Source organism: Brachyistius frenatus, unplaced genomic scaffold (assembly GCF_029030835.1).
Source record: "Brachyistius frenatus isolate BFR_SWC_R1_liver_20210118 unplaced genomic scaffold, ASM2903083v1 Contig_71, whole genome shotgun sequence".
Lineage (NCBI taxonomy): Eukaryota > Metazoa > Chordata > Actinopteri > Embiotocidae > Brachyistius > Brachyistius frenatus.
Genome location: NW_027210670.1, coordinates 80939 through 88232, shown reverse-complemented (window position 1 = coordinate 88232; position 7294 = coordinate 80939).

The following is a 7294-nucleotide window of genomic DNA, read 5'->3' as shown; positions in this document are numbered from 1 at the left end:
ATGTGAGATAACAAAACATCCCCAGAAACTCTGCTAATCACAGATCTGCTGTTTTCTCTGCAGGATAAGGAAGACGAGTTTTTGTCTGTAGAGCGCTACAAACGGGAGGCTTGTTCGTCGAGTCATCTGTGTATTGTTTACCATCAGATTCCATCAAACTGGATAACTTCTCACAACCTTGTAAGGAAGGTAGGCTACAACATTACATGTCTTATCTTTGTTCTGTTACACTGGCATTTACTTTACACAGTAGATTACGAAATTGTTAAGCAATTTTAGGATGGCAAAGTGTTCAATTACTTTACCCACCTCATGTTGAGACTGATATTTCCATTTGTATGTGCTAATTGGCAATCTGCTGCCATATCCAGTCCAGTCAATGCTGCTTTCTGAGGCTAATTCACACACAAACACAGAGACATGCATGTGCATCCATGGCCACCTATTCTCAAAGTCCATCAATTAAGGAAACAGAAAAAACTGCCAGAGTCTCCAGTCTCGCAGAATTAAGCCACAAATTGTGGTGACAAGCAAGAAGGAGCTGGACGGAGCTCTACATGTTATAAACTGACCTACAGGGGGGGAAAAAATTAAATTCAGGACATTTCTTGAATTGATATTACAAATGTTTATATTCAGCCGAAGATGACAATGACAGAAATGACAGATCAGTAAACATGTACATTGTGTCTGACTAAGTGAAGTGACAAACTAATTCAGACTGTGGTAAGACAGAAAAATGGAGCAGATACTACATGATTTGCCTTTGTCATGCAGGCGGACAAGTAGCTTATCATTTTCCTGTAAGCATCTTCTCAAGTGATAGTTTGCCCTGTCAGAATCCTCATCTTAACTTGGCTCCTCCTCCAGCTTCTATAGTTTCTAAACCCTGCTTCCTTTCATCTGGAGCCGAGGCCCGAGCTGGAAGTAAATAGTCTCTGAAGAGAAAACACAGCAATCACAGCAGTCAGCTTTATTGCAGCGTGCGCTCGAACCTATCGGAAACAGTCAACAGTGAAAGTATCAGAAACACTGACGTCAGGCTTGTTTGCTGTCAACTCATCTCCAGTCCAACTCCCACTTTCAAATGAAAAGCTGATTACATGGCAACAAATAGGAAACACTGTTGTCAGCTTTTCACGAGGAGTCGATTAGGGTCCACGTTAAGCCTTGTCAAAACACTGACACCAGCAAAGTATACAAGTTTAGCTCCACTAATGCTTTAGAAAGTCACTGTAATGCTGTTATGGCTATTATGTTGAATATTACAGTGTCATTTTGGCCTTTTTGTTTTCCTCTCCCCTGAGCTGTAAAACTTTCTGTGCACATAAACTTTCATGATGTTGTGGCCCAAAATTAATTCAGATTCTCTGTGCAGTTCTGCCTTTGAATGAATTACAGTGCATCTGGAAAGTATTCACAGCGTTTCACTTTTTCCACATTTTGTTACATTACAGCCTTATTCCAAAATGGATGAAATTTATTTTTTTCCTCAAAATTGTACACACCCCATAATGATAACGTGAAAAAACGTTTTTTGAAATTTTTACAAATCTATTAAAAATGAAAAATGAAAAAATCACATGTACATAAGCATTCACAGCCATGACACTCAAAATTGAGCTCAGGTGCATCCTGTTTCCACTGATCATGCTTGCGATGTTTCTACAACTTGATTGGTGTCCACCTGTGGTAAATTCAGTTGATCGGACATGATTTGGAAAGACACACACCGTCTATATAAGGTCCCACAGTGGACAGTGCATGTTAGAGCACAAACCAAACCATGAAGTCCAAAGAATTGTCTGTAGACCTCCGAGACAGGATTGTATCGAGGCTCAGATCTGGGGAAGGGTACAGAAACATTTCTGCAGCATTGAAGGTCCCAATGAGCACAGTGGCCTCCATCATCCGTAAATGGAAGAAGTTTGGAACCACCAGGACTCTTCGTAGAGTCGGCCGCCCGGCCAAACTGAGCGATCGGGGGAGAAGGGCCTTAGTCAGGGAGGTGACCAAGAACCCGATGGTCAATCTGACAGAGCTCCAGCGTTGCTCTGTGAAGAGAGGAGAACCTTCCAGAAGGACAACCATCTCTGCAGCACTCCACCAAGCAGGCCTGTATGGTAGAGTGGACAGACGGAAGCCACTCCTCAGTAAAAGGCTCATGACAGCCCACCTGGAGTTTACCAAAAGGCACCTGAAGGACCATGAGAAACTAAATTCTCTGGTCTGATGAAACAAAGATTGAATGCCAAGCTTCATGTCTGGAGGAAACCAGGCACCGCTCATCACCTGGCCAATACCATCTCTACGGTGAAGCATGGTGGTGGCAGCATCATGCTGTGGGGATGTTTTTCAGCGGCAGGAACTGGGAGACTAGTCAGGATGGAGGGAAAGATGAATGCAGCAATGTACAGAGACATCCTTGATGAAAACCTGTTCCAGAGCGCTCTGGACCTCAGACTGGGGCGAAGGTTCATCTTCCAACAGGACAACGACCCGAAGCACACAGCCAAGATAACAAAGGAATGTCTTCGGGACAACTCTGTGAATGTCTTTGAGTGGCCCAGCCAGAGCCCAGACTTGAACCCGATTGAACATCTCTGGAGAGATCTGAAAATGGCTGTGCACCGACGCTCCCCATCCAACCTGATGGAGCTTGAGAGGTCCTGCAAAGAAGAATGGGAGAAACTGCCCAAAAATAGGAGCCAAGCTTGTAGCATCATACTCAAAAAGACTTGAGGCTGTAATTGCTTACAAAGGTGCTTCAACAAAGTATTGAGCAAAGGCTGTGAATAGTTATGTACGCGATATATTTTCATTCTTTATTTTTAATAGATTTGCAACAAAAAAAAATTAAAATGTCTGTCATTATGGGGTATTGTGTGTAGAATTTTGAGGAAAAAAATGAATTTAATCCATTTTGGAATAAGGCTGTAACATAACAAAATGTGGAAAAAGTGAAGCGCTGTGAATACTTTCCGGATGCACTGTAAGTGCTTCTGATTGTTAAAGTCTAACTAGTGATCACAACATTCACTTGTAGTCGTTCCACTGTTTTGTGTGTGAATGTGGTTGGAGTTGATCTTTTCCACAGTTTTGGTGGGTTGTGAGTTGTTCAGTTCTGATTCTGGAAAAACTAGACTTTTAGAGCGTCCATTAACGTTTGTATGTTGCAGCACCACATTGATTTTCCCTCTGCCATGGCCAGAGTAGCTGAACAGCATCATTTTGAAGGAGAAATTGAAGTTGGAAGTTTGTCGTGGAAAACGAGCAGCAAGGTTGAGGCAGTTGAAGTAACTGATTAGGATTTGTTTTATCTTCCAGAATGTCTTTTGTTTTTAGTGTGTGCAAAACGACAGTGACCAGCCTAAAACTAGTCCAAACAGTTTTTGTTTTGTTTCCACCCAGCAAACATGACGTTGAAGACATGTTGACCTGACAGTGCAACAAGGCTGAAACCAGAGCCAAAGAGCAAATAAAAGTCAAGAAGACCTTCGAAACCTATGTAGTTTAGGTAAAAATAAAGGATGTCTCTCCTTTTGATTTCAACATTTTTCAAGTGTTAAGTTTGATCTTTTGGTTTCTCAGTTTTGATATCCTGCCTGTCGGAGGAGTTTCTGCTGTCTGTTTAATTCTCACTCTGGAGGAGCAGCTCTTTGATTTCTCTCCACCTTCTGCTCAGTCTCCCTCCTTTTCTTCCCATCCTCCCTCTCATCCCTAAAGGATTGGCTTTGGTTTGGTCATGTGGCTCACCTTCAGGCCTGGGACAGACATACAGACATTGAGGGAAAATAGAGAGAGGAAGAGAGCACCGGGAAAACGTCACCCTTTACCTGCTTAATTATCACCTTGATATAACTAGAGCCGCTGGGTTTCTGCTATAGTTCTATAGTGCACATGTGATCACAGATATTTTCCCTGTATACTTTTGCTTCAAAACCATTTGTGGCACATGTAAAAAAAAATTTAAAAAGTGTCTCGTCTAATGTTTAGATGACGCATGACTCGAGCATGAATACTGAAGTAATGGCGCTGAAATAAAAATCAAGACAAGCCATGCAGGCAGTGTTTCCCAGACCGACATCTCTTGTGTAGGCAGCAAGAAGTCTGCACTGCCTCAGTACAGTAGCCTCGTGCACACTCACCCATTTATACAACCACAGACACACACCATCCGGCGGCTGTTTCAGAACATTTGTGATACTGTACCATTTGCTCTCTTCTTTTTAAGGTTATCAATATCAGCAAGCTTGTTACAGTTCTGTTCTGTTTGGTAATGAGAGAGTGTGATGGTATTTATATTGGGCTGTTTGTGACACATACTGGATGTCTTTTAGAAAAAAAAGATCATGCAGATACATGTGTTTTAACATTTTTAAAAGCCGTTTGATTCACATGTTCTAGACTGTACTTGGACGTCCCGGTTTGGTTCGGACCAAAAAAACGACCTAACATGGAGGAGCCCTGTCTCAAAATATAGTTTCAAGACTTGATTGTGTTTTGTTCAAATTGTCTTCATGAGCAGTATATATCAAAAGTAAGATTTTGTTTGTTTGTTTTTTAAATGAAATGACTGCAAACTAAGACATTAACTGTTGTTGAGTGCAGGAAGTCAAAACTGAATGGTAACCATGGATTCATATTTAAAGTAGGTGGAGGACGTGGGGGGCCAAAGAAGATGTTGCACAAGGGTCCTTTAAAAGGTTAATCCATTGTCACAAGGCTGTGGAAATAATACCAGTTACACACTATTTGTGTAACATTAGCAACCATAAGCTTCTGTTTCTACCAGACCACGTTTTGCTGTAGTAGTAAAACTCCTGCGGCTAATGAACTGAGAAGGTGAGGGTGTGTTTTAGTCATTTTAAAGTGTTTTTTTTTTTCAATTGTAGCATAAGGATTGGGTTATTTCCTCTTCCTGTGTTACAAATATTATGGTTTAACCATTTTACAAATTCAAATCAACTATTATGTGTAAAATGTGACATGGTTCTTAAAAGTTTGTTTTAGTGACTGGTTGAAAAAAGGATTTTACAAAGGAAGTCAGCTAAATAATATTTTGAACAAAGAGTATCAAGGAACACCAAATAAAGTTTTGGTTTTGGCCTTTGATAAACAGGAAAAAACTGAACCACATGCACTTTGATTTGAATCAGTCATCATGTAGAAGTTTGCCATCAAGGCTTGCAGGACATGTGAGACACAAAGGAAGGTTCCTGCCCTGAAAAATTAGTGATGGTATGTGTCGGCATTACAAAGAGAGATGACTGATCAAAGTTTCCTATAAATCAGATCAAAGATGAACATCAACAATATAAATAGATCAGTCCTCCTCAGCGTCTCCTGGGGATAAACGATATGAACTTTGATGGCATGAAAGAGGATTGATGCAATCTCCTGCAAACACTGTAGTGGGATCTTACAGTGTCGAACTTATATTATTACTTTATCCACAGATCAGATTTCTGCAATATCGTGAACAGAATAATTCATGCGCTTAATGCAGATACTGAGAATTGTGTATAGATTCAGTTTAATCTTAAAACAATTACCTCTTTATCATCAGAGGAAAATTCAGCAACGTGGCTTCCTGTGATGTAATTTTGATTTACATCATCAAAGTTTCATTTCGACAAACAAAAGTACTTCCTTATCAGTAGTGTAGTGCTAGTTGTTGAAGTAGTGAACTACATGCATGGCCATGAGCACACATGAGCACGCACACAGTTAAGTTGTAAGTTGTAAGTCGTTTCTTTCTACTTTGAAGCTAGAAGTGACCATATTTGGACGAGCAGTGGAAGAGCGAATGGTTCACCTGACTTGATCTGATTAGGAACCTAAGGACATAACAACACACACCAATAGCGGAGGCTACAGGCACGCACCTTAAGATACATTTTTGTAGCTCTAATATCTACTTAATGATGGGATTATTTTCCGAAATTGACTAAGCATGCCTCTCTGAACTGGGCTTTGAGCGCAGAATTGCCCTCCTGGCGAATGAGCTTCATGTGTAACACAATTGTGGCATTTTACACATAGAAGGAAAGTGGCACTGTATGTGTTTATCTGCAAACCACTGGTCAAATTCCTGCTGCAGCTTCTCAATGACATGAATATATTTCTAATTGCTGAATGCTGTGCCCTTTTGCTGAGATTGACAGGCTTTCCATTACCTCAGTTTTGTGGCAAACGCTTCGACATTTTCAAAAGCTGCAGTGACAAGCTGGCCGGACCCTGCGACTTCAGATTGAATGTGTTCAGCTCGAAAACCATCATCCAACTGCCATCATCGAAATCAAAGAGAGCCATCCTGCCTTCCCTTCCTCCATGAAGGTCTTCACCTCGGTTCTCAATTCAAACCACCTTTTCAGGAAATTTAGCCTGCTCAGCTAGGTGAGTACAGAACATCAACGTATGCTTTTTCCAAAGAGACCCAAAACTGTTCTCTGAGCCTCAGAAGCAAAAGATGGATTTCACAACAACAGACATCACATTGCCAAACCTGAAGCAAAAAAGTGCTCCCAGTTCACTTGTCTTTCCTGTCACTGATGGTACACCATATGTGGTTATTGCTACAAACAGATTCCATGACATGCCAGTGTGCTCGGTTGTGTCGCCCAGTTGCTGAAGTACTGTACATCCTTGACTGCGGTTTGGCCTATTATCAGGGTCACACTAGTGACTCTTCTGTCACTTCAAAATGGTCATTAATACCATTGACAAACACACCAATCTGAGTGTTATCATTTATGTCAGTGCTCCTGTCGAGAGCGATCAGCCAAACAGAACATGAATGGCAGCCGCCGAGTGGCTGTTAGTCGTGACTCATTGATTCACTGAATTCAGTTTTTTGACTTTTAATTTTGCCTTTATATATTATGTCGAAATACAAATAATATTGATAGTAATAAATAAGATCTTGCAGGCTGGATTTAACTATAATCAGCTGCAGGCCTTATGACAATTTGTGTGGGGTTGTTGTCTGCGGTGTGAGTTTGAGACTCCTGGTGTGTATTGCAGATATCATAATAAAAAATGAATGGATTTGAACCAACAATGTGACACTGAGATAACTGAGCAATCAACCTGCTTCGACAGCATCAGTACTTCTGTCTGTAAAGTCACTGAGCTGATCAGAACTTACTGAAGTAAAGTTGTGTAATTGTATGGAAGGGCAAAAGGAGCAGCGACACGTTTCCTCTGAAGGAGTCCTATGAAGAGTCTGAGACCTCTGTGTTTGGAGGACGTTGTGGGCTGCTGGTGGAGCTCCACTGGAGCTAATTAATTG